The sequence below is a fragment of the Aquarana catesbeiana genome, linkage group LG05 (genome assembly GCF_042186555.1).
Source record: "Aquarana catesbeiana isolate 2022-GZ linkage group LG05, ASM4218655v1, whole genome shotgun sequence".
Lineage (NCBI taxonomy): Eukaryota > Metazoa > Chordata > Amphibia > Anura > Ranidae > Aquarana > Aquarana catesbeiana.
In genome coordinates, this window is record NC_133328.1 from 119,387,922 (window position 1) to 119,415,913 (window position 27,992).

At 40.5% G+C, this 27,992-nt stretch overlaps 1 protein-coding gene across 8 annotated transcripts in view; it reads left to right on the top strand.

Moving 5' to 3' along the window:
* Nucleotides 1-27,992, top strand: part of PALS2 (protein associated with LIN7 2, MAGUK p55 family member) — a 387,134-nt gene that overhangs the window by 192,908 nt on the left and 166,234 nt on the right. The gene's annotated exons all lie outside the window — the stretch shown is intronic.

Sequence of the window (27,992 nt, forward strand, 5' to 3'; positions counted from 1 at the left end):
AGTCCAGCATGCCATTTGTTAAGCAGGTCCCGAATGTTTTTCAGCAGGGAAGGGAAGTTTAGGTAAAATATTTGTGTCAGGTTAGGGGGGATGTACGTACCAAGATATTTCAGTGCCAATTTTGTCCATTTCAATTTGAAACTCGCTTGCAGGCGTGATAGAAGGGGCTGCGGTATTCCCACTCCCATCGCCTCGGATTTGGTGAAGTTAATATTCAAGTTCGATATGGCCTCATATCTTTTGAATTCATGAAGAAGGTTCCGTAGAGAGATTGAATGGTTTGTAAGTGAGAACAGCATGCCATCTGCGTACGCCGATACTTTCTGCTGGTTATCTCCAACCATTATTACCGTAACATCTGGATTCAGGCATACAGTACGTAGGAACGGTTCTAGTGACAGGGCAAAGAGAAGTGGTCACAGGGGGAAGCCTTGCCGTGCCCCATTTGCAATCATGAAGGGTCCTGACAGCACACCATTAGCTCTGACTCGAGCTGAGGGATTAGAGTGTAGATATCCAGATAAGCATGGTGCTGCAGAGCCCCGCATATCGCAGAACCAAAGTCATAAATTGCCAGTTCACCCTGTCAAACTTTTTCCGCGTCTGTACCCAGAAACACACAGGGAGTACGGGTCGTGTTAACTATGTGCAGTAGGTTCAGGACTTTGATCGTATTATCCCTGGCCTTGCACGTCGATATAAAGCCTACTTGGTCTAAATGAATCAAGCTTGGTAAATGCTGTTGAATTCTAGTTGCCAAAATCTTTGTGAATGTTTTGAGGTCAATATTGAGTGAAGAGATTGGCCTATACCTCCCACAGGTGGCGGGGTCCTTGTCCTCTTTTCGGTTTACTGCTATGTGGCCTTGAAGGGTGTCTCAAGGAAACTATGTGCCTGAGCCTAAGGCATTGAAGAATTTGGACATAAATTTACCAAGGGATGGCAGTAGGGTCTTGTAATATTGAATGGCGAAACCATCCGGACCTGGTGCTTTCCCTGATTTAGTAGCTCCAAACGCTCCCTGAATCTCTTCTAACGTGATGGGGTCATCCAGCAGGTCACTTACTTTAGTAGGCAGTTGAAGCATTTGAGAGGCAGACAAATAGTCCGCGATGTGTTCTTGCAAAGGGGTATGCTTCTGAAAATTATAGAGGGATTCATAGAATCCTTGTAACTCTAGCGCATGTTTTTTTGGGTAGGGTGATCTTTTGTCCTGAGGGTGACAGCAAATGTGGTATAAAATAAAATAAAAAATAAATTTCGCGCAATATTAAGTGAAAAAAAATAAAAAATAAAAATATTAAGAATATAGTGTATATAAATATATTGTGGAACACTGTTGTCTGTTAGGTGGTAGTGTTAAAATCTCTCTTATATACTATAATGATCGCTACTTAAAAAAGTGAGGCTTAAATAGCAATAAATACTGAAATACTCCTCATACCACCCTATAATTGGCATGCATAAATAGATAATGACATAATGCATAAAAATTCGTGCATAAAAATATTTCCAGTATGTAAATCGTATATGGTCTTCTAAAATCCACAATCAAAAAACTGTGCAGTAAAACATATGTGCAACCTTAAAAAATATACATTCCAATTTATGTGAAAAGTCCGTTTTGTTGCTACAATTGTTTGTAGATCTTCTAGTGCCAAAGTGATTAAAATAAAAGTAGGTGAATATTTATATATAAAAACAACTGTGAATAGTTCTTCTGATATTGAAAAGTAAATGTAGTAAAAATCTATCTTTCTGCTGCTGGTGTCTCTCAGTATGGTCTCACAGAACTCTCACCTTGCATTAGTAGTAATCAGGCATTCAGTAATATGTCTTTAAGGTGTGGGAGTGGTCTCTGGCAGCTTTCTCTTTCTATGTTATTTTCTCTCCTCCAACGTTCCCTCTCTGCAGCTCCACTCTAGTGAACTCAGTATGGGGGAGATAAAATAGGGAGGGGGGAGAAGAAAGAGGCTCCACTAGTGCATTAAACTTTTAAAATCAAAGGGGGAATATTTATTTGGTGTTACTCTTACATTTCTCATATTAAAAACAGGCAAAGTAAATGTAAAAAACGATCTGGCGTTCTCAGCGCCCTCTCACTTGTGCTTCAGATTCAGTGTGTTGCTCCAGCCAATCCCTACGCGTTACGACACCGTCACGTGTCTTCATCTGGGGAACCGGATTGGCTGTTCTATGTATGCTTATATATGATAGAACCGGAAGTTGCGGAGCCGCCATTTTGCTTATGGTCAGTATGGTTTTGGTTCGGCGGCCATTTTTCTTTGGTTTTAGGAGGATTCTTTCTCTATAGTTTGGACTTTAATGTGTGCGGCCATTTTTTTGGTGGTATTCCTCCATATTCGAGTATATTACCGCTGTTTATTACAAACGTAGTTGTATTATAAGATTTTTGGAAAGGGTGACCATTTCTATTGCCAAAGTATGTGCTGCTATTGTTTTATATATCTACAAGTGTGAGTTATGCATACTGAATGGTGAATTAATGCAATCACACTCTCAAATTAATTAATATAGATTAATATAAAATTCCTTTTTTACATGTATGAAGCAGGTTCGAGAGTGCTCTGCTAACTGTACCAGTTACTATTATATAAAGTAAAATATAAATAGGTACATTTTAATTAAACAATTATTACATATCTTGTATTAAATACATATACATCACCACTATACTCATTTACAATATATTTTCTAATTATCCTGTGCTACAGACTAATTATGTAATAGTGAGTAAATTAATGTTTAAAATATGTGATTCCGCATAATAAATATACATTTTTTATTAGACTATTAAAAAGACTATTATTAAAAAATATTGGTTCTCATATAAAATAGGTCTAATATTTATATTAAAATATTAAAAATTATTTAAAAAACAATTTAAATCGAACTCTACGTTCAGTCCCCCTGGCACCAAAGTACGTAAGGAGTGTATCCATTTGGATTCTTTGCGACTAATATCTCGGACTAAGTGACTACCTCTCCAGGATGGTTTATATTTTTCTATACCCCAAAATTGGAGGTGTGCGGGGTCTCTATCGTGTACTAGTGCGAAATGTTTTGACACACTGTGTTTCGGGAAACCCGATTTTATATTTTGTACGTGTTCCTTAATGCGTGTTTTTAATGCTCTTTTAGTTCGGCCCACGTATTGTAGGTTGCAGCTACATTGTAACACATAGACTACTCCTTCTGTGTGACATCCTATAAAATCTTTAATATTAAAATTTTGTCCTGTACTCGTGGCTGTAAACTCTTTGCGCTTTCCCTGAAATTTCTTTGCATGGCGGCAAGCATAGCAGTTGCGACAGGGATAAAAGCCTTTTCCAGAAAAAAATGTATATTCAGGTTTTGAGGGAGGATCAATTACTGACTTAACTATTAGATCTCTTATAGTGGGTGCTCTTTTATATACTATATTTGGTTTCTCTGGTAGTATTTCTTTGAGGTCTTTGTCATTCTTTAAGATGTGCCAATGCTTTTGAATCACTTTTGCCACATCTTTATACTGTGTATTGAAATCCAATATTATACTGGGCACTTCTTGTTGAAATCTTTTTTTGGGGCAGTCTTCAAGCATTTTCTTTCTTTCAATTAGATTCACATGTTCTATTTGGTTTTGTATCCAATGGCTATCATATCCTTTCACTTTGAACCTCTCTCCCATCATTTGTGCTTGGTTCTGATAGTCCTCTTCTTTAGTGCAGTTTCTTCTAAGTCTTGTGAACTGGCCTTTAGGAATATTATACAGCCACGGTTTGTAGTGGCAACTGTCTATTGATAGATAGCTATTGGCATCCACATTTTTAAAGTGTGTTTTGGTTATTATTTTCTGTCCCTCCAAGCTTATATTTAGATCTAGGAAGTTAATTTCTTTGTCATCGATTTTCCATACCAGGTTTATGTTTCTATCATTATCGTTTAGTTTGTTTAAAAACATTTCCAAGTTATGTTTGTTTCCATTCCACACTATCACGACATCATCTATGAATCTTTTATATAATGTCAGCTCTGGAGGGGTATCTGTGTATACTGCCGTTTCCTCCCACTGTGCCATAAATGCGTTTGCGACTCCTGGTGCAAATTTGGCCCCCATGGCTATGCCTACTTTCTGTTTAACAGAACTCAAGCATATTTAAAAGATACAAAGCATACATTGCAACTTTTAGACACAGTACCAGTATTAGAGGGGAGAACTCTACTGGCTACCGCAGATGTCACATCACTTTATACCATAGTGCAACACCACGACGCGATTTCGGCAACTAAATGGCTTTTGAGAAAATATAGCACCTTAATTTGTAAACAGAGAAAGTATTTAATGAAATGCCTAGATTTTTGCCTTAAATGCAATTATTTTTGGCACGATCAAACCTACTTTAAACAGAAAGTAGGCATAGCCATGGGGGCCAAATTTGCACCAGGAGTCGCAAACGCATTTATGGCACAGTGGGAGGAAACGGCAGTATACACAGATACCCCTCCAGAGCTGACATTATATAAAAGATTCATAGATGATGTCGTGATAGTGTGGAATGGAAACAAACATAACTTGGAAATGTTTTTAAACAAACTAAACGATAATGATAGAAACATAAACCTGGTATGGAAAATCGATGACAAAGAAATTAACTTCCTAGATCTAAATATAAGCTTGGAGGGACAGAAAATAATAACCAAAACACACTTTAAAAATGTGGATGCCAATAGCTATCTATCAATAGACAGTTGCCACTACAAACCGTGGCTGTATAATATTCCTAAAGGCCAGTTCACAAGACTTAGAAGAAACTGCACTAAAGAAGAGGACTATCAGAACCAAGCACAAATGATGGGAGAGAGGTTCAAAGTGAAAGGATATGATAGCCATTGGATACAAAACCAAATAGAACATGTGAATCTAATTGAAAGAAAGAAAATGCTTGAAGACTGCCCCAAAAAAAGATTTCAACAAGAAGTGCCCAGTATAATATTGGATTTCAATACACAGTATAAAGATGTGGCAAAAGTGATTCAAAAGCATTGGCACATCTTAAAGAATGACAAAGACCTCAAAGAAATACTACCAGAGAAACCAAATATAGTATATAAAAGAGCACCCACTATAAGAGATCTAATAGTTAAGTCAGTAATTGATCCTCCCTCAAAACCTGAATATACATTTTTTTTCTGGAAAAGGCTTTTATCCCTGTCGCAACTGCTATGCTTGCCGCCATGCAAAGAAATTTCAGGGAAAGCGCAAAGAGTTTACAGCCACGAGTACAGGACAAAATTTTAATATTAAAGATTTTATAGGATGTCACACAGAAGGAGTAGTCTATGTGTTACAATGTAGCTGCAACCTACAATACGTGGGCCGAACTAAAAGAGCATTAAAAACACGCATTAAGGAACACGTACAAAATATAAAATCGGGTTTCCCGAAACACAGTGTGTCAAAACATTTCGCACTAGTACACGATAGAGACCCCGCACACCTCCAATTTTGGGGTATAGAAAAATATAAACCATCCTGGAGAGGTAGTCACTTAGTCCGAGATATTAGTCGCAAAGAATCCAAATGGATACACTCCTTACGTACTTTGGTGCCAGGGGGACTGAACGTAGAGTTCGATTTAAATTGTTTTTTAAATAATTTTTAATATTTTAATATAAATATTAGACCTATTTTATATGAGAACCAATATTTTTTAATAATAGTCTTTTTAATAGTCTAATAAAAAATGTATATTTATTATGCGGAATCACATATTTTAAACATTAATTTACTCACTATTACATAATTAGTCTGTAGCACAGGATAATTAGAAAATATATTGTAAATGAGTATAGTGGTGATGTATATGTATTTAATACAAGATATGTAATAATTGTTTAATTAAAATGTACCTATTTATATTTTACTTTATATAATAGTAACTGGTACAGTTAGCAGAGCACTCTCGAACCTGCTTCATACATGTAAAAAAGGAATTTTATATTAATCTATATTAATTAATTTGAGAGTGTGATTGCATTAATTCACCATTCAGTATGCATAACTCACACTTGTAGATATATAAAACAATAGCAGCACATACTTTGGCAATAGAAATGGTCACCCTTTCCAAAAATCTTATAATACAACTACGTTTGTAATAAACAGCGGTAATATACTCGAATATGGAGGAATACCACCAAAAAAATGGCCGCACACATTAAAGTCCAAACTATAGAGAAAGAATCCTCCTAAAACCAAAGAAAAATGGCCGCCGAACCAAAACCATACTGACCATAAGCAAAATGGCGGCTCCGCAACTTCCGGTTCTATCATATATAAGCATACATAGAACAGCCAATCCGGTTCCCCAGATGAAGACACGTGACGGTGTCGTAACGCGTAGGGATTGGCTGGAGCAACACACTGAATCTGAAGCACAAGTGAGAGGGCGCTGAGAACGCCAGATCGTTTTTTACATTTACTTTGCCTGTTTTTAATATGAGAAATGTAAGAGTAACACCAAATAAATATTCCCCCTTTGATTTTAAAAGTTTAATGCACTAGTGGAGCCTCTTTCTTCTCCCCCCTCCCTATTTTATCTCCCCCATACTGAGTTCACTAGAGTGGAGCTGCAGAGAGGGAACGTTGGAGGAGAGAAAATAACATAGAAAGAGAAAGCTGCCAGAGACCACTCCCACACCTTAAAGACATATTACTGAATGCCTGATTACTACTAATGCAAGGTGAGAGTTCTGTGAGACCATACTGAGAGACACCAGCAGCAGAAAGATAGATTTTTACTACATTTACTTTTCAATATCAGAAGAACTATTCACAGTTGTTTTTATATATAAATATTCACCTACTTTTATTTTAATCACTTTGGCACTAGAAGATCTACAAACAATTGTAGCAACAAAACGGACTTTTCACATAAATTGGAATGTATATTTTTTAAGGTTGCACATATGTTTTACTGCACAGTTTTTTGATTGTGGATTTTAGAAGACCATATACGATTTACATACTGGAAATATTTTTATGCACAAATTTTTATGCATTATGTCATTATCTATTTATGCATGCCAATTATAGGGTGGTATGAGGAGTATTTCAGTATTTATTGCTATTTAAGCCTCACTTTTTTAAGTAGCGATCATTATAGTATATAAGAGAGATTTTAACACTACCACCTAACAGACAACAGTGTTCCACAATATATTTATATACACTATATTCTTAATATTTTTATTTTTTATTTTTTTTCACTTAATATTGCGCGAAATTTATTTTTTATTTTAGCCATTAAGTGTTTGGTGTGAACACCCTTATTTTGCGGCAATATTAGTATTTATTTTGCACAGCACTATTTATTTTTCATTTGATCACTTCACCATTTAATATCCACCAGCGCGAAGGACAATTTTATATTTTAGCAAATGTGGTATGTAGTTCATCAATGTCTGCTCTCTAAAGGATTTGGCTAACAGTTTACCACGTTTATTACCAGACTCATAGGAGATTTTCCGACAAACCTGTATCGCTGCCTTGGCCTTAAAATGTAGTATGTCTTTATTTTTTTTTTTTATGGAGAATCAGGAGTTCTGTCTCTAAAGAAGGTGTCAGGGTGTGTTTGTGATGGGTTTCCACACCCGTAACTCATTAAGAAGGGTAGTCAACTGTATTGTGCGCTGTCTTTTGAGGCGTGACCCATGTTTAATGAGCACTCCGCCAATAATCGCTTTATGTGCTTCCCATACGATTCCGGAATCGCTTTCTAATGTGTCATTAGTTTGAAAATAGAAGTCAAGTTCCCTGGTGACATCTTTGAGCACTTCTTCCTGTAATAGGCTCTCATTTTGCCTCCAGTTCCTAGTTCTAGATGTGAGAGTACCGACTAGGGCGTATGGCGGTAATATCGGGGCGTGGTCCGACCATGTGATTAGTCCTATAGAGGAGTCACGAACTGCATGCAATTGAGTATGGGGCATTAGGAAATAGTCAATCCGTGAGTACAGTTTGTGAGGCGAAGAGTAGAAAGTATAATCTTTTTCTGTGGGGTGGAGAAGGCGCCAAGCATCTATTAGTTGCGCCTTGTCTAGGGATTGTGCAATGCGCTTTGGGGAGCCAGGAGGTACCGAGGACAATCCCGAAGAGGTATCCTCAGTGGGGATCAGTGGGACATTGAAGTCGCTTCCAAGAGTTAATTGGCCCTCCGAGAACTCGATTTGGGGAATATTTTGTGTGTGGGTGTAACTTTTAAATTTTTGTACGATTTTTCTTTTTTTTTTTCTTTTTTTCCCTTGCATAGGGGACTTTTTTTGATTTTGTGGTGACATGTTCTCTTTAATGAGGCACCAGGGGTCTAAAAGATCCTGATATGCCAGTCTTAGAGGGTGCAAAATAGAAAGGGAATTAAGAAAATGTTACATTGTCAGGTTAAGAAAAGGTACAAGTCCATCAAAAAATAGAAAATAAATAAATAGAAAATAGAAAACGTCCATAAACACAATCCTATACCCACAGTTCGTTTTGGAGAAAGACAAAAAAAAAACTCCCTATGAAGCATGGTTCAATTTGCTCCAGCAGGGGGAAAAAAATCCTTCCTGCCCCATGAGGCAGTTGGCTATTCCCTGGATCAATATTCTCTGTTTTTTTTTTTTTTTGTTTTGTTTTACCTATAAATGCTAATATCCAGTTATATTTTGTGCATTTAGGAATGCATCTAGCTTTTTTTTTTTTTTTTTTAAAACCATCCCCTTGAGGGGGCCTGTTCCCCTTTTTCACAACTTTTACTGTGAAGAAGCTTTCCATACACGGAGGTTAAATCTTTTCTTCCAGATGTAAAGAGTGCCCCCTTGTCTTTTGTAATGACCTGAACGTGAATAACACTGCACCAAGTTTACTAGATGGACCATGTATTTTTACATGATCATATCCCCCCTTAGACCAGCCATACACGGAGCGAAAATTTGCTCGATTCCCCCATCAACACTGTCCCTCCTGCCAGGTCATTGTTTTCTCTCAACGGGGGGGACCGGGGAAGCCATACCCGCCTGGAGAAGACCGTGATTATTGCTAGCAGGTAAAACCCGGTAAGCTGGTTGTACCCAAGTTGATCGATTGACCCAGATTTGAACCTTGTGTGGCCTACCTTGAGCCTTCTGGGCACTTTTACCCTCTTCCTGACCAGCCAATTTTTATTCTTTCAGCGCTGTCGCACTTTATAAATAATAATAAAATTGATGTCTCTTTCACACAACTAGAGCTTTTCTTTTGGAGGCATTTAATAACCACTGGGTTTTTTATTTTTTGCTATTCAAACGAAAAAAGACCAAACATTTTGAAAAGATAATTAAAAAAATGTCAGTTTGTTATAAAAATTTTGCAAACAGGTAAATTTTCTCCTTCACCGATGTGTGCTGATGAGCACTGATGGGGGCACTGATGAGGCTGCACCGATGACACTAATGGGCTCCGATAGGCAGCTCTGTTTGGCAGCACTGGTGGGACTGCACTGATGATCAGGACACTGATAATCAATGTCCTGATTATCAGTGTCGATGTCCCTTTAGCACAAGCTGGTTATCGGCTCTCTTTTTCTCTCCTCACGCTGTCAGATAACCGGCTTGTGTTTTACTTCTGTGATAAGCTGTCATTGGACACAGCTGATCATATGGTAAAGGGCCGCTGTGATTGCCTTTACCCCGATCTGTGATCAGCTGAGTCCGAAGGGCATTGTGAGCACAGGAGGATGTCCATGTATGCCCTCCCAGTAAATTAAGCCCACGCTGTATTCTTTCGGTTATAGTGCTGGCAGGAAAGGGTTAATCTCTTCTCCAGAAATAATAATTTCAGTTTTTCTAATCTTTCCTTATAGCGGAGCTCCTCCATGCCTCTTATCAGTTTGGTTGCCCTTCTCTGCACTTTCTCCAGTTCTCCGATATCCTTTTTGTGAACTGGTGCCCAAAACTGAACTGCAAATTCCGGATGAGGTCTTATGATTTGTACAGGGGCAAAATTATTTCTTTACCTCTGGAGTCAATTAACCACTTCAGCCCTGCAAGATTTTAACACCATAATGACCAGAGCATTTTTTGCGATTCAGTACTGCAACTGACAATTGCGCGGTCGTGTGACGTTGTACCCAAACAAAATTTATGTCCTTTTTTCCCACAAGTAGAGCTTTCTTTTGGTGGTATTTGACCACCTCTGTGGTTTTAATGTTTTGCTCTATAAACAAAAAAACTGACAATTTTTTGAAAAGGGAGCAATATTTTTTTACTTTTTGCTATAATAAATATCCCCAAAAAATATATAAAAAAACACATTTCTTTCTCAGTTTAGGCTGATATGTATTCTACATATTTTTGGTAAAAAAAAAAAAAAATCACAATAAGTGTATATTGATTGGTTTGTGCAAAAGTTATAGCGTCTACAAAATAGGGGATAGATTTATGGCATTTTTTTAAATATTTTTTTTTTATTAGTAATTGCGGTGATCTGCGATTTTTATCGGGACTGCGACATTGCATCGGACACTTTTGACACTATTTTGGGTCCACTGACATTTATACAGCGATCAGAGCTAAAAATACAACTGATTTCTTTATAAATGTCACTGGCAGGGAAGGGGTTAAACACTAGGGGGCGATCAAGGGGTTAAGTGTGTTCCCTCAGCGTGTTCTAACTGTAGGGGTGATTGGCTACCTAGGACATGAAAGAGATCACACGTTCGATGACAGGGAGCAGCAGATCCCTGTCATGTCACAAGGCAGAAGAGGGAAATGCCTTGTTCACATAGGCATTTCCCCGTTCTGCCTTTCCTTGTCACAATCGCGGGCCGCCAGCAGACATAGAGTCCGCGGGGCACGCTCCCATGGCCTGCGCGCGACTGATAGCCCGCGATTAGGAAGGGATGAATGGGTACGCCCTTTTGTGCACCCGTGCCATTCTGCCGACATACATTGGTGTGCGGTGGTCAGGAAGCGGTTGATACAAGACATCTTTTTTAATACTAGAAAGTATTTTGCATGATTTAAAAACTGCAGCTTGGCAGTAGATAAAAGGTTTGAATTCGTGTTAAAATACTCTTTTTCCTTGACAGGGGCCATTATTCAGCCTGCAGTCACTGCAATAGGCATCTGTCAGTCCCTAAAGGACCAGTTTAGACAGGCCCTTAAAAAGGTCCCTGCACAACAGGCCCACGATTTGGCCAAACTACCAAAAGCATTATGCTTTGCCATAGACGCCATGACTCTATTCATCAGGCATCTCGCCTTGCGCTTGTGCACCTGCAACACAGGGTGTCGTCCGCATATAGAGAAATTTTCTCCTGGACTGATCCCAGCGGTATACCACTAACTAGGGAGGAGGAGTGCAAGAGAGTCGCCATCGGCTCAATAGCCAGTGCGAAGAGGGCAGGGGATAGCGGGCATCCCTGTCTGGTGCCCCTGTGTAGGCGAAAGGATGGCGAGAGAGTAGATCCCATACAGACTCTTGCCTTTGGGGATTTATATAGAGCTTGTACCCAGGATATAAAGTTAGGTATAAAGAGTCCCTGGCACCCAAAACAGTATATAGTCTGCGGAGGTTTACGAACGCTAAATGTAACGGCCTGGCTTTTGAAACCCACATTCTGAAGAAACGTGGGCTTTCTGGGTCAGTTGTCTCTACTTGTCAGTTGTCTCTTAATGCAGGGAAGCCAGCTTCCGGAACTATATATTATAAAGTCTGGAGGGCTTATGTTTCCTGGTGCCAATCCAAGGTTGGCACCCTCGGGGATGTATCATAGGCAGCATTCTTGCCTTTCTACAATTTGGGGTAGAGATGAAGTTGGCCTCGAGTACTATTAAGGGCCAAGTCTCAGCTTTATCGATCTTATTTTAAAGAGCACTTGCGTCACATTCTTTAGTCCGGGGTTTTATGCAAGGGGTGATGCGGATTAATCACCTTTGAACCCTTGGGACTTGAACTTAGTTTTGTCAGTGTTACAAAAACAGCCATTTGAACCGATACAGCATATTCCCTTAGTCTTTCTAACAAGGAAACTGGTGTTCTTGGTTGCTATATCCTCAGCAAGGAGGGTTTCGAAATTGGCTGCTCTTTCTTGTAAAGAGCCATACTTGATTATTAATGAGGACAGAGTGGTGTTACGCCCTCGTCCAGATTTTTTGCCAAAAGTGGTTTCAGGTTTTCACCTGAACCAAGATATTGTCCTGACATCGTTTTTTCCAAAACCATATTCCAGGGAAGAAAAGTCACTACATTGTCTTGATGTGGTGAGAGCAGTGAAAGTCTATTTAAAGACAATTGCTCAGATTGGAAAGACTGATGTCTTATTTATTTTGCCAGGGGGTCCTAAGAGAAGACAGGCAGCGTCAAAATCCACTGTTGCTAAGTGAATTCAGCAAGTTATAATTCAGACTTATGACTTAAGGAGTAAAATCCCCCCTTTTCAAGTTAAAGCGCATTCTACCAGGTTGTTTAGTGCTTCTTGGGCAGTGCGTCACCAGGCCTCCATGGCTCAGATCTGCAAGGCCGCAATTTTGTCTTCAGTACATACATTCACCAAATTTTATAAGGTGGATGTAAGGAGGCATGAGGATATGGCCTTCGGGCGCAGTGTGCTGCAGGCAGCAGTATAGGTCCTCAAGTCTGGGGTTACCCTGCGGGTTGTCTCTCCCTCCCCTCAAATAGCATTGCTATGGGATGTCCCATTAACCACTTCAGCCCCAGAAGAATTTACCCCCTTCCTGACCAGTGCGTTTTTTGCGATTCGGCACTGCGTCGCTTTAACTGACAATTGCACGGTCGTGCGACGTGGTTCCCAAACAAAATTGACATCCTTTTTTTCCCAAAAATGGAGCTTTCTTTTGGTGGTATTTGATCACCTCTGCGGTTTTTATTTTTTGTGCTATAAACAAAAAAAAATAGCGACAATTTTGAAAAAAACGCATTATTTTTTACTTTTTGCTATAATACCCCCAAAAATATTTAAAACAACTTTTTTTTTTTTCCCTCAGTTTAGGCTGATATGTATTCTTCTACATATTTTTGGTAAAAAAAAATCGCAATAAGCGTTTATTGATTGGTTTGCGCAAAAGTTATAGCATTTGCAAAATAGGGGATAGTTTTATGGCATTTTTATTATTCATTTTTTTTTTTTACTAGTAATGGCGGCGATCAGCGATTTTTATTGTGACTGACATGGCGGACACAACGGACATTTTTTAAACATATTTGGGACCATTGTCATTTACACAGCAATCGGTGCTATACAAATGCACTGATTCCTGGCAAATGACACTGGCAGTGAAGGGGTTAACCACAAGGGGGATAGGGAGGGGTTAAGTATTTCCTGGGGAGTGTTACTAACTGTGGGGGGGCGTGGCTACATGTGACACGTCACTGATCTCTGCTCCCGATCACAGGGAGCAGAGATCAGTGACACTGTCACTAGGCAGAACGGGGAGATGCCTGTTTTACATTAGCATCTCCCCGTTCGTCCTCTCCGTGAGGCGTTCACGGGTATCCCCGTGGCGATCGAGTTCGCGGGACCCGCGACCTGACTCACGGAGCTTCCGGCCGGTGCGCGCTGGCACGCACGCAATGGCACAGCGGCAAATTCAAAGAGACGTACGGGTACGCCCATTTGCCCAGCCGTGCCATTCTGCCGACGTACATCGGCGTGCGCCGGTTGGGAACCGGTTAAGTTATTAGGCTCTGTGTCCCATGATGTACAATAAAGAAAATAGGATTTTTATAACAGCTTACCTGTAAAATCCTTTTCTTGGAGTACATCATGGGACACAGAGGTCCCTCCCCTCTTTTATGGGGTTTAAGTTATTGCCTTGCTACAAAAACTGTGGTACTCCTGGTAGGAGGGAGGGGTTATATAGGGAGTGAACTTCCTGTATTGTATATACCAGTGTCCATCACCTGAAGGTGCCTATTGCATTAAGTTATTACTTTGGCTCTGTGTCCCATGATGTATGCCAAGAAAAGGATTTTACAGGTAAGCTGTTATAAAAATCCTATTTTTCTACATATTTTTGGTAAAAAAAATTGCAATAAGCGTATAATGGTTTGCGCAAAAGTTATAGTTAAGTTATCTATTAAAGGGGATAGATTTATGGAATTTTTATTATTTTTTTTTACTAGTAATGACGGCGATCTGCAATTTTTATCGTGACTGTGACATTGCAGTGGACACATTGGGAACTTTTGACGCGTGCAATCCCCTATACCGCCGGGAAGCCGAGGACCTCATATGACGCTCCAGGATGGGAGATCCCACCTGCGGACGTCATATGACAATATGCGGCTATTGAAGTGGTTAAATTCTGTTATATTCTTTAACTTTTAAATGATGATGGTGTTCCTTCATTTTTATATATTTAAATGCCCTCCTCTTATTATTTATAACTTCTCTAACTTTGGCTGTGAGCTACATACAGTATGTGTTTATTCTTTAACCACTTCAATACCAGGCACTTATGCACCATCCTGCCCAGACCAATTTTCAGCTTTCAGCGCTCTCACACTTTGAATGACAATTACTCAGTCATGCTACACTGTATCCAAACAAAATATTTACCATTTTCTTCTCACAAATAGAGCTTTCTTTTGGTGGTATTTGATCACCACTGGGTTTTTTTATTTTTTGCGATATAAGCGAAAAAACAGCAAAAATTTTGAAAAAAAACATACTTTTTTTTTTTTTTAGTTTCTATTGTAAAATTTTGCAAATAAGTAATTTTTCTTCCTATATTTGTACCAAAATTTATACTGCTACATATCTTTGGTAAAAATAACCAAAATTAGTGTATATTATTTGGTCTTTGTGAAAGTTAGAGAGTCTACAAACTATGGTGCCAATCACTGAAAATTGATCACATCTGATCACACCTGATGTACTGAAGGCCTATCTCATTTCTAACAAGCCAGGAAAGTACAAATACTCCCAAAATGACCCCTTTTTGGAAAGTAGACAGTCCAAGGTATTTACTAAGAGGCATAGTGAGTTTTTTGAAGTTGTAATTTTTTCCCACAATTCTTGGGAAAAGTAAGATTTTTTTTTTTTTTTTACACAAACTGGTCATATTAGCAGGTTATTTCTCTTACCAAGCATATGCATAATTGCAACTACACCCCAAAATACATTCTGCTACTCCTCCTGATTAAGGCAATACCATGTGTGAGACTTTTACACAGCCTGGCCACATACAGAGGCCCAACATTGAAGTAGCACCTTCAGGCGTTCTACAAGCATAAATTGCACATATCCTTTCTCAACCACCTATTACAATTTGAAGGCCCTGGAGCACCAGGACAATGGAATTGTCCACAAAATTACCCCATTTTGGAAAGCACACACCCCAACATATAATTTATGAGGCATAATGAGTCTTTTGAATGGTTCATTTTTTTCCAGAAGGTTTTGGAAAATGTAGAAAAAAAATGAAAATGCATTTTTTTTTTTTTTTTTTTTACACAAAGTTGTCCATTTATAAGTAAAATTTAGGAAGGACAAAGATAGTCAACTGACAGCACCACATCCCATATTTGACTATGAACTAGGAATAAAGGCTATATTGCCTATAAGGGGAAAAAAAGAAGGATATTCCTTTTTCCCCAGGGACTTTTAAGGTGCTTCTTAACTCAACAATTTAAACAAAAAATTCCGTACCAATTGTAAAAAATGTTTTTATTTGATAAAGATTAAAAACATCTGTGCCTCACATAGAAAAAATGAGACATAATTCTAAAAATGCATAAACACAAACAATTTCACCTAAATTCATTCACATTATACAGTGCTACATAAAGCAACTACTTAAAGGTGCCATGACAATCTGCCGCTTGCTCGACATGTTTCGCTCTAGTATGAGCTTCTTCAGGAGTATTTAAAGGCAATGATTGTAGTGGACTCTGAATAATGAGAAAATGAGCAAAAATCAATACATCAATAGTTTAAATATATACAGAATGCATCCAAAGATATTGGATTTAGTTGATAGAATAAAGATCAGTACAGAACATTCCAATATGTACACATAAGTTTGAAAACCAAACAATCCAAACAATTATATATAGAAAAGATTTGAATTTACATATCTTACCAGGCTGTAGTGCACCAGTGCAGCGTAAATGCCTGAATAGAATAGAGCTGCTGCCAATTTCAAACTGGGGGGTTCTCATATAGGAGGGACCTCACTGCCATAAAGTGACCACAGGGGAATATAAAGTATTTAGAAAGGCCCTTTAAGAAACACAGATAAATTGTAGATTAAAAGAGGGGGATCGCATCTGATATCAATCTGATATCAATCACCTTTGATTTTGGGAGTGTGTTACCTTTAGTAGAACCAATCATGAATCCTGGCCTGGAACATGAGTCTCACAGCCAATGCAAATTCTATGAATAGAGATAGCACCAAATTCTGATGAACTAATCCCTGGTAAATGCACAATTAAATTGTCCCAAGGGAGCGATTCCCATTACAGCAGTTTTCTAAATAGAGAAAGAGAAAATATAATAGAAGGACCATTAGAATTCAAAGAGCGCAGCGCACTATCAATGGTGACAAGGCTGCAAGGAAGCAACTTACTTTGGAGACATAGATACGGCACGTGGGCTTGAGGGAGCTTAACGCATCCTCTGTGGATAAGCACCGATAACAGAGCTGTGAGCGGTGTATAACCGCCTTTATATACCCCCATCACGGCGGCGTCTGATTTCACCGCCGGGATGCGGACGTTCACTGAGATTGCCTGCGTCATGACGTGGGAGGACGCAGCGGCGTCATTCTGACATCAGCGGCATCCATAAAGCTTAGTGCGCATGTTTGTGTGGTTTTTGAGCCTGTAAATCATGCAGGCGCCGCCGGCGCCATCTTGGATAAGGGAAAAGATAAGGGAAAGGCAAATATTTTCGCCTTAAAACAAAGATATCCATCCAAGATTACTATTGCTGTCCTAAAGCTTTAAAGGAGATGTTTCCTAAAGGAGTATTAAAGGCTCCTAAAGATGGTTGTCTGGCCTAAAGACCCAATCCTAACATGACCGGACTCAATTGTATAGGGCCACCATCGTGGGGGTGATTGGTTCTACATCCCCAACGGTGGGTGCCCCGGGCGTCCGTGTGGTCTAGATTGACAGGGATGGCCCCAACCTGAGAATCTTTCCGGGAAATTTTTTCCAAACAAATGAAATGAAAATGGGAGCAAAATTTATAGAAGTATATTAGTAACTACAGCCTGCAAGATAAACAACCAGTCCAGTGGAAATTCAATGATGTCACACACAACAATATACAATATACATGGTCATATTACATCTGTTTATATCCGTTTTATACAGCTCATATATACAGATAATGCCAGCTCAATTTAGAGTTGGAAATGTTGGATATAATTAATGACCAGAAAAAAGATCTAGAGAAGAAAGAGGAAGATGAAAAAAGGGGGGGGAGAGAGGGGGGAGAGAGGGAAAGGCCAAACCAAGGCTGAAGATGCAAGAAACATCTCCTTTAAAGCTTTAGGACAGCAATAGTAATCTTGGATGGATATCTTTGTTTTAAGGCGAAAATATTTGCCTTTCCCTTATCTTTTCCCTTATCCAAGATGGCGCCGGCGGCGCCTGCATGATTTACAGGCTCAAAAACCACACAAACATGCGCACTAAGCTTTATGGATGCCGCTGATGTCAGAATGACGCCGCTGCGTCCTCCCACGTCATGACGCAGGCAATCTCAGTGAACGTCCGCATCCCGGCGGTGAAATCAGACGCCGCCGTGATGGGGGTATATAAAGGCGGTTATACACCGCTCACAGCTCTGTTATCGGTGCTTATCCACAGAGGATGCGTTAAGCTCCCTCAAGCCCACGTGCCGTATCTATGTCTCCAAAGTAAGTTGCTTCCTTGCAGCCTTGTCACCATTGATAGTGCGCTGCGCTCTTTGAATTCTAATGGTCCTTCTATTATATTTTCTCTTTCTCTATTTAGAAAACTGCTGTAATGGGAATCGCTCCCTTGGGACAATTTAATTGTGCATTTACCAGGGATTAGTTCATCAGAATTTGGTGCTATCTCTATTCATAGAATTTGCATTGGCTGTGAGACTCTCATGTTCCAGGCCAGGATTCATGATTGGTTCTACTAAAGGTAACACACTCCCAAAATCAAAGGTGATTGATATCAGATTGATATCAGATGCGATCCCTCTTTTAATCTACAATTTATCTGTGTTTCTTAAAGGGCCTTTCTAAATACTTTATATTCCCCTGTGGTCACTTTATGGCAGTGAGGTCCCTCTTATATGAGAACCCCCCAGTTTGAAATTGGCAGCAGCTCTATTCTATTCAGGCATTTACGCTGCACTGGTGCACTACAGCCTGGTAAGATATGTAAATTCAAATCTTTTCTATATATAATTGTTTGGATTGTTTGGTTTTCAAACTTATGTGTACATATTGGAATGTTCTGTACTAATCTTTATTCTATCAACTAAATCCAATATCTTTGGATGCATTCTGTATATATTTAAACTATTGATGTATTGATTTTTGCTCATTTTCTCATTATTCAGAGTCCACTACAATCATTGCCTTTAAATACTCCTGAAGAAGCTCATACTAGAGCGAAACATGTCGAGCAAGCGGCAGATTGTCATGGCACCTTTAAGTAGTTGCTTTATGTAGCACTGTATAATGTGAATGAATTTAGGTGAAATTGTTTGTTTATGCATTTTTAGAATTATGTCTCATTTTTTCTATGTGAGGCACAGATGTTTTTAATCTTTATCAAATAAAAACATTTTTTATAATTGGTACGGAATTTTTTGTTTAAATTGTTGAGTTAAGAAGCACCTTAAAAGTCCCTGGGGAAAAAGGAATATCCTTCTTTTTTTCTCCTTTTCCCCTTATAGGCAATATAGCCTTTATTCCTTGTCCATTTATAAGTTATTTCTAACACACAGCATGAACATAGCAACAATGACACCCCAAAATGCATTCCTCTACTCCTCCTGAGTATGACGATACCACATGTGTGAGACTTTTTTACGCAGCCTGGCCACATACAAAGGCCCTGGAGCACCAGGACAATGGAATTGTCCACAAAATGACCTCATTTTGGAAAGCAAAGACCCCAACGTACAGTGGGGACAGAAAGTATTCAGACCCCCTTAAATTTTTCACTCTGTTATATTGCAGCCATTTGCTAAAATTATTTAAGTTCATTTTTTTTCCTCATTAATGTACACTCAGCACCCCATATTGACAGAAAAACACAGAATTGTTGACATTTTTGCAGATTTATTAAAAAAGAAAAACTGAAATATCACATGGTCCTAAGTATTCAGACCCTTTGCTCAGTATTTAGTAGAAGCACCCTATTGATCTAATACAGCCATGAGTCTTTTTGGGAAAGATGCAACAAGTTTTTCACACCTGGATTTGGGGATCCTCTGCCATTCCTCCTTGCAGATCCTCTCCAGTTCTGTCAGGGTGGATGGTAAACATTGGTGGACAGTCATTTTTAGATCCCTCCAGAGATGCTCAGTTGGGTTTAAGTCAGGGCTCTGGCTGGGCCATTCAAGAACAGTCATGGAGTTGTTGTGAAGCCACTTCTTTGTTATTTTAGCTGTGTGCTTAGGGTCATTGTCTTGTCGGAAGGTAAACCTTCGGCCCAGTCTGAGGTCCTGAGCACTCTGGAGAAGGTTTTCGTCCAGGATATCCCTGTAATTGGACGCATTCATCTTTCCCTTGATTGCAACCAGTCGCCCTGTCCCTGCAACTGAAAAACACCCCCACAGCATGATGCTGCCACCACCATGCTTCACTGTTGGGACTATATTGGACATGACATGTGATGAGCAGTGCCTGGTTTTCTCCACATATACCGCTTAAAATAAAGGCCAAAAAGTTCTATCTTGGTCTCATCAGACCAGAGAATCTTATTTCTCACCATCTTGGAGTCCTTCAGGTGTTTTTTAGCGAACTCCATGTGGGCTTTCATGTGTCTTGCACTGAGGAGAGGCTTCCGTTGGACATCTATGCCATAAAGCCCCAACTGGTGGAGGGCTGCAGTGATGGTTGACTTTCTACAACTTTCTCCCATCTCCCGACTAGAGCTCAGCCACAGTGATCTTTGGGTTCTTCTTTACCTCTCTCACCAAGGCTCTTCTCCCCCGATAGAGCTGGCCATCCGGCCAAACTGAGCTAGTAAGGGTTCTGGTCATCAGAAACTTCTTCCATTTAAGGATTATGGAAGCCACTGTGCTCTTAGGAACCTTAAGCGCAGCAGAATTTTTTTGTAACCTTGACCAGATCTGTGCCTTGCCACCATTCTGTCTCTGAGCTCTTCAGCTGGTTCCTTTGACCTCATGATTCTCATTTGCTCTGACATGCACTGTGAGCTGTAAGGTCTTATATAGACAGGTGTGTCGCGTTCCTAATCAAGTCCAATCAGTATAATCAAACACAGCTGGACTCAAATGAGGGTGTGGAACCATCTCAAGGATGATCAGAAGAAATGGACAGCACCTGAGTTAAATATGAGTGTCACAGCAAAGGGTCTGAATACTTAGGACCATGTGATATTTCAGTTTATCTTTTCTAATCTGCAAAAATGTCAACAATTCTGTGTTTTTCTGTCAATATGGGGTGCTGTGTATACATTAATGAGGAAAAAAAATGAACTTAAATGATTTTAGCAAATGGCTGCAATATAACAAAGAGTGAAAAATTTAAGGGGGTCTGAATACTTTCCGTCCCCACTGTATAATCTATATGGCATAATGAGTCTTTTGAACGGTTCATTTTTTTTTCCAGAAGTTTTTGGAAAATGTGAAAAAAAAAAATGAAAATGCATTTTTTTTTACACAAAGTGTCCCTTTATAAGATATTTATAACACATAGCATGTACATAGCAAAAATGACACTCCAAAATACATTCTGCTACTCCTCCTGAGTATGGCGATACCACATGTTTGAGACTTTTACACAGCCTAGCCACATACAGAGGCCCAACATCCAAGTAGCACCTCCAGGCATTCTAGCAGCATTAATTACAGATATAATTTTCTGACTACCAATCACATTTTTGAAGGCCCTTCATATTTCTGACACATAGCAGGTACATACCAAATAAAAGATTACCTGTGGTTTTAGAAGTGCAATGGTCCACAGAGGAGAGCATCGGTCCAGGCAGCAGGCAGGAATGAGGTCAGCGACAGCAAAAGCAATCATCCAGGCAGCAGGCAGGAATACTGTCTATAGTTCGGAAACAGGCAGAGATACTGTCAGCACAGCCAGAGCACAGGTCCTGGTAGCAGGCAGAGGTGTCCCGGCATAAATACTGTCCAAAGTCAGTAGAGGCAGCAGGCAGATATATGGTCAACACAGCCAAAGTATTGGTCCAAACAGCAGGAAGAAACATGGTCCATAATGTCATGGGTCATTACAGGCAGCAATATGGTCAGCACAGCCAAAGTATTGGTCCAGGCAGCAGGAAGGACCATCAAGCTTAGGGACAGGGGTAGAGGCTTCTCCCACCCAAATCGCTTTGAAGCCTCCGGGCAACCAGACCCTGTTCTGGGAGCCCAGAAAACGAAAAACTGTTTTTCTCTACTCAAAACGCTGTTCTGAAGCCCCTCACATATGTGAGACCCCTGTGTACTAAAGTAGATGGCCAAAAGATCAGTCCAAGTGGCAGGCAAAAACATGGTCAATTAACAGGCCAAGGTCGGTGCATGTGAAAGTCAGAAACATGGTTTAAATCTGCAGGCAGAGGTATCGTTGGTAAACAGGCTGAGGTTGGTGCACGTGGAAGTCAGAAACATGGTTTAAATCGGCAAGCAAAGACATCGTCCGTAAACAGGCAAGGGTCAGTTAATTAACTTGGAAGGTAGTAACAAAGTAGCAGGCAAATGGGGAAATGGCAGTCTGTTAATAATAAGGGGAACTAATATTGGATGTATGTATGATAATTTTTGAAGGAATGCTATAGGGAAAGTGTTTCTCGTGAAGTCAACTCACACTATCAGAGCTAATGCTTCCTGGGGCGGGACCTTGTTGGTAAATGAGGGCAGTGACAATATCTTCAATATATTTGAGGTAGGTGATTTGTTGGTTTTGAGTTGCTTTTTGGTAGCAGACAAACAAATTAAAAAGGGCCATGTGAAACGCAACTTTCTTGTACCAATAACGGGACTTTCTGGTTGATAAATAGGGCTGTAGCATCTGATCTTTTAAATCCACATATTGTAGTCGTGGACACATTCGGGCTTTACAATGGGGCTGCGTCTTCTTTGGATCTCCACCACGGTGTCATTGTGGATGGTAGAGAGGATGTGGACATCTTTCTTATCCCTCCACTTCATGGCCAACACTCCTCGTTCCTCACGAATGCCAATTCTCCGTTTTGCAATTTTTTTGTCAACCGATTTTGTGGGAATCCCTTCTGTTTTTTTTTTTAAGGTACTGCAGCCCGGGTTTTTTTTACTGTAACGAAAAAGGGGCAGGCTGGTATAATAGTTGTCCACATATAAATGGTATCCTTTTTCAAACGGGGTATGCCAGCTCCCAGACAATTTTCCCACTGGTTCCAATATATGTGGGGCAATCATGGGGCTGGAGCTGGTTGTCTTTGCCTTCGTAGATCCGGAATGTGAAGACGTATCCAGTGGCTTGATCACATCATTTATTTAATTTCAGCCCATACCTGGCTCTCTTGTTTGGTATATACTGCTTGAAGTGCAGTCGGCCAGTGAAATGTATGAAGGGCTCATCCACACAAATTTTTTTGCCTAGGATGAAAACTTCTCTAAATCACTGGGAAAAGGAATTGATTAGGGGGCGTATCTTGTACTATTTGTCGTGATTGGGATGATCTCGGGGAGGGCACTGTGAATTGTCATTGAAGTGGAGAAAACGCATAATCATTTCTTATCTTGTCCTGGACATGACAGAGAAATATATGGGCATGTGTTGGATGGGGTTGGTGGACCAATATGCATGGACTTTCTTCTTTTTTGTAAGCCACATATTGAAAGTAAGGCCCAAAAACAATTTAAATTCATCCAGTGTGACACGTCGCCACTGGAACATGCGGGCGTAGGAAGAATTGGGGTTGGCAGCAATAAATTGGGATGTTAAAGCAAGACACACAAACCTAAATTCTGTGTAGGCAGCGCTACATTACCAGCAATAGCTTGCGGTGTGCTAACAGGTCACATTTAGAGGTATAGCTGGTAAAGGAAGGAGAAGGAACTCAATCCATAAGATAACAGTCACTGCTCTTCAGTAGAATATCACTCTAAATGTGTAATCGTGTATTCAATCCTCATTAATTGTTATGGCGTGCAGATGTCACTCAGCGCTAAACAGTCACTTATATACTGGCACAGACACAGCCCATAAATTCCTCTGATAAAATAGCGAAGATTGGAGATAAACCCCCTATAAATTCACTTCTTACCAGACCAAGCTGAAAAATCGGCTTTATTTAGATCGTGCTTGCTGGCTTCTCCTCGAGATAACACACAAGGGATCTGCTGCTGCCAGGGCGGGTCAAGTCCTCTGCTCAGTAGGCTCATTCACATGGAGAGGAGAAAAAAGCTCCATAGCGTAATCCAGTTAAAAACTAATAGATTTTATTAAGCAAAAACACCCCCCTGTAGGAGATACACTTACAAAGTATCAAAGTAAGGAAAACTTTATAACTTAATGTTGAATCCAAAAGAGGTCGCGTTGCAATAACTTCCATACAAAGCAGCGAGATTTCCAAACACTCTGGCCTGATTCTCAATGGTTTGTACACTTGATTCTGATTAGTCGTATAGTTACACCCTGACCAGTTTCGTCATCTATGACATCGCCTGAGGGTGTAGCTATACGGTCCAGTTCACCCTTTTATTTGCTGTCTCCATACAATTGCATTAACCCATTGTGTTTCATTTTATCGTTGGTGGCTATTTTTCATTTGTTTTTAACTTTTTATTTGTTATGATGGCTCCCTCTGTTAATACCGGGGATGTGAAAGTAAACACATCTACCATTTAAAATTTCTACAGATAAGGAGCCCGCACATGTGCACCATCCCCCAACGGTGCTACACACTAATGGATATTTTAAATGTTGGGCATGTCATTTTATAGACGCCCCCACATCGCATTCCTTAGCATGTGAGAATCTATAACACTACACACTTCAATGCTAGAAATTCATTAAAAACTACCCCCGGCGGGGTAAATCAAAGTGAATTGAAATTCATCACCCCTGCCGTATTTCTTAGTGTTATATAGCCACACTAACGTTCTGATCAGCACAAATCGGCCATCGGAATCCACACATTATGATTTTTTTTGGGTTAATACAATATGTGTGTAAGTTGCAACATTAACCTTGCTGTACTAATGCCGAGCTGTTCTATATATATTTTCTAGTTATGTTGATTGGCCAACAACAATAATAGTAATAAAAAACGCTAGATAAAACGATGATTGGATAATAAAATGAGATTTCTAAAATACGATGAGCTAACTATTAAAATACAATTGCATATAACCAGTCATGAAATTGATCAATTCGTTAATATTTAAAATTCATTAGAATATGGAAAGACAGGTAAGGAACAACTCCAATTACCTTATGAGTGCTGTATACTTTGATGGAATCACTTTCGTTCTAAACAATTGGACTTCACAGCATGAAAATCATGATATACAGCGGGAGCCATCATAACAAATAAAAAGTTAAAAACAAATGAAAAATAGCCACTAACGATAAAATGAAACACAATGGGTTAATACAATTGTATGGAGACCGCAAATAAAAGGGTGAACTGTATCGTATAGCTACACCCTCAGAAGATGTCATAGACGATGAAACTGGTCAGGGTGTAACTATACGACTAATCAGAATCAAGTGTACAAACCATTGAGAATCAGACCTGAGTGTTTGGAAATCTCGCTGCTTTGTATGGATGTTATTGCAACGCGACTTCTTTTGGATTCAACATTAAGTTATAAAGTTTTCCTTACTTTGATACTTTGTAAGTGTATCTCCTACAGGGGGGTGTTTTTGCTTAATAAAATCTATTCGTTTTTAACTGGATTACGCTATGGAGCTTTTTTTCTCCTCTCCATGTGAATGAGACTATTGAGCAGAGGGCCCGACCAGCCCTGGCAGCAACAGATCCCTTGTGTGTTATCTCGAGGAGAAGCTAGCAAGCACGATCGAAATAAAGCCGATTTTTCAGCTTGGTCTGATAAGTGAATTTATAGGGAGTTTATCTCCAATCTTCGCTATTTTATCGGATGCATTTATGGGCTGTGTCTGTGCCAGTGCTGGTTATGTAGCACTGCCTACACAGAATTTAGGTTTTTATGTCTTGCTTTAATATTTAGTCTGCTTTCTTTTGGTAAGCGTTAGACCCCTTTCACACTGGGGCGGTTTGCAGGCGCTATTGCGCTAAAAATAGCGCCTGCAAACCGTCCCGAAACAGCCGCTGCTTTGTCTCCAGTGTGAAAGCCCCAAGGGCTTTCACACTGGAGCGCTGCGCTGGCAGGATGGGAAAAAAAAGTCCTGCTAGCAGCATCTTTGGAGCGGTGAAGGAGCGGTGCATACACCGCTCCTGCCCACTGAAATCAATGGGTCAGCGCGGCTATACCGCCGGCAAAACGCCTCTGCAGAGGCACTTTACGGTGGTTTTTAACCCTTTCTCGGCTGCTAGCGCTAGCTGCCGAATTCCGCCGCTAAAACGAAGGTAAAGCGCCGCTGATGCGCTGCTAATAATGGCGTTTTACCGCCGACGCACCTACCGCCCCAGTGTGAAAGGGGCCTTATGATAGCAGCTTATTGTGTTTTACCATAAATTGGTTTATTTAATAAGTACATTAATTCCTATGTCAGTTTTACTAAATCCAGAAGCGCTTAATGTTTGTAGGAGGAGGTTTCAGGGCGTCTACAATTGTTTTTCAAATAAATTGGGATGCATACAAATTAGTTTGATCCACCATATTCTGCAGAAAATCTTGTGGGAATAATAAAGAAAAATAATGGAATTGTGAAAAATTTGTAGTGTCGGGCTGCACACCTGGCTGTGCGGTGAAAGGGGGAATGATAGCGGATTCTGAGTTGGCAGGCAACCATAAGGGGTTTGCCAGGGCATCGGGAAGGTAGGACTGGGGCTGGATTCTTCGGGTTGGGCGTGTATTTCCAGTACTTGTACTGAGCTCCTCTTCCTGGGGTCTGGCGCTGCTGGTGGTGGGCAGATCTTGGTCCTGATCTCATTCTTTTGGGAGGGACAGTTTCATCCGCGGACTCGGACTCTGATCCACTATCCTCCACTGGCTCGTATTCCGAACCAGAATCGAATGATGGGAACTCCCCGCTGCTCACATCATCCGACATGGCAAGAATATCATATGCCTTTTCAGGTGTGTAAACCCTTTGGGACATTATGGCAGTGCTTATTGGTGGGCCTGTGTTATGGTACTGCTGGTGGTAGTGGTACAGATGGAGGTAATAGTGGCAGCCCTGTGTGGTGGTACGGGTGGTGGAGGTGGCGGTACCGACGGCGGTATGGGTGGTGGTGGTACCAATGGCACTAGTGACGATACTGGTAGCGGCCTGTGTGGCGGTATAGATGGTGGTACCAATGGCGATACTGGTAGCCTGTGTGGCAGTACCAATGGCGGTGGACCTGTGACAGATGGGCTGATTGACAGCTGGGCTTGATTGGCTGGGCTGTGTGACAGGTACTCTTAATTGGCTGCTTACTGTGATCAGGAAAGTGCTGTGTCCTAGGGACACACACCGTCCCCGATCGCCGTGCTGCACGCCGGCATGTTATCCTGCTGGACGTCATATGACGCCCAGTCAGGATAAGGCAACCGCTTCCCGGACGTCAATATGCTATTGACTGGGCGGGAAGTGGTTAAAAATGATTGCCGATGGCAGTAATCTGCAGTGTAGTGGAGCATCATGGGAAATGTAGTTCCAAAACATCTGGGGTGCCAAGGTTCGCCATCACTGGCCTGTGGCAATAAAGGCGCGTATACACGGTCAGAAAATTTAAAGATACATTTCGTCTGATGAACGATCTGCCAATTTTCTGATCGTTAGTATGCTGCTTTTGACAGACGATTACGAATTTTCTTCAGACAAAAACTGGATGGGAAGGCTCCAAAATCTTTGTCTGATGTGACCACAACGTCTGATTTTTTTTTTCTTTTAATTAGTACGGTTTTCTGACAAAAAAAAAAAAATCTGAAGAGCAAGACTAGCCATGCTCAGAAATGAAAGAACACATACAAAACAATTCAACACATTACGTCACTTCTGATGTTGAATTCTGTCATCAGAAAATTTTTTCCGATGGTGGGTACCCTCTTCACTTTCGATTAAAGACTAGCATCAAACAAAAAACTGACGAAAATTCCTCCAATAATCGGACCGTGTGTACAAGGCATAAGTCAGTTCACAGTCCATTTGAAACCTTCACATTTCTTTTCTGTGTTTTTGTGTCAATATTTCCTCCCAGTTTAACCCCTTCCCGCCGAGCGTACGCAGATGTGCGTACTCAGCTTTCGGGGGGTTATACCGGGATGATGCCTGTTGTTTAGAGCCGGCGATCGGCTATCCGAATATAACAACCGATGCGGCTAAAAGCCGATCGGGTGTTATACCGGAGGAGCGGGAGGGGACGTCCCGCGGCTCTTACCGGGCCTCCCGTTCGATCGGGAGGCCCGCTGATAAATCGGCTGCCTTTGGCGGCTGGGGGTGGGCTGGAACGAAGCTGTGGGCGGCTTCGTTCCAGCCTTCTAATTGTAAACGCGGAAGCGACGTCATGACGTCACTTCTCGTTTACTCGGCTGCCAATGGCGCAGATTTAAAAAAAATACACAGTATTCAGAATCGCCGTTTTCGGCGATCTAAACACTTTGAAGTGTAAAGGAGGGATCGGGGGTCTTTTAGAC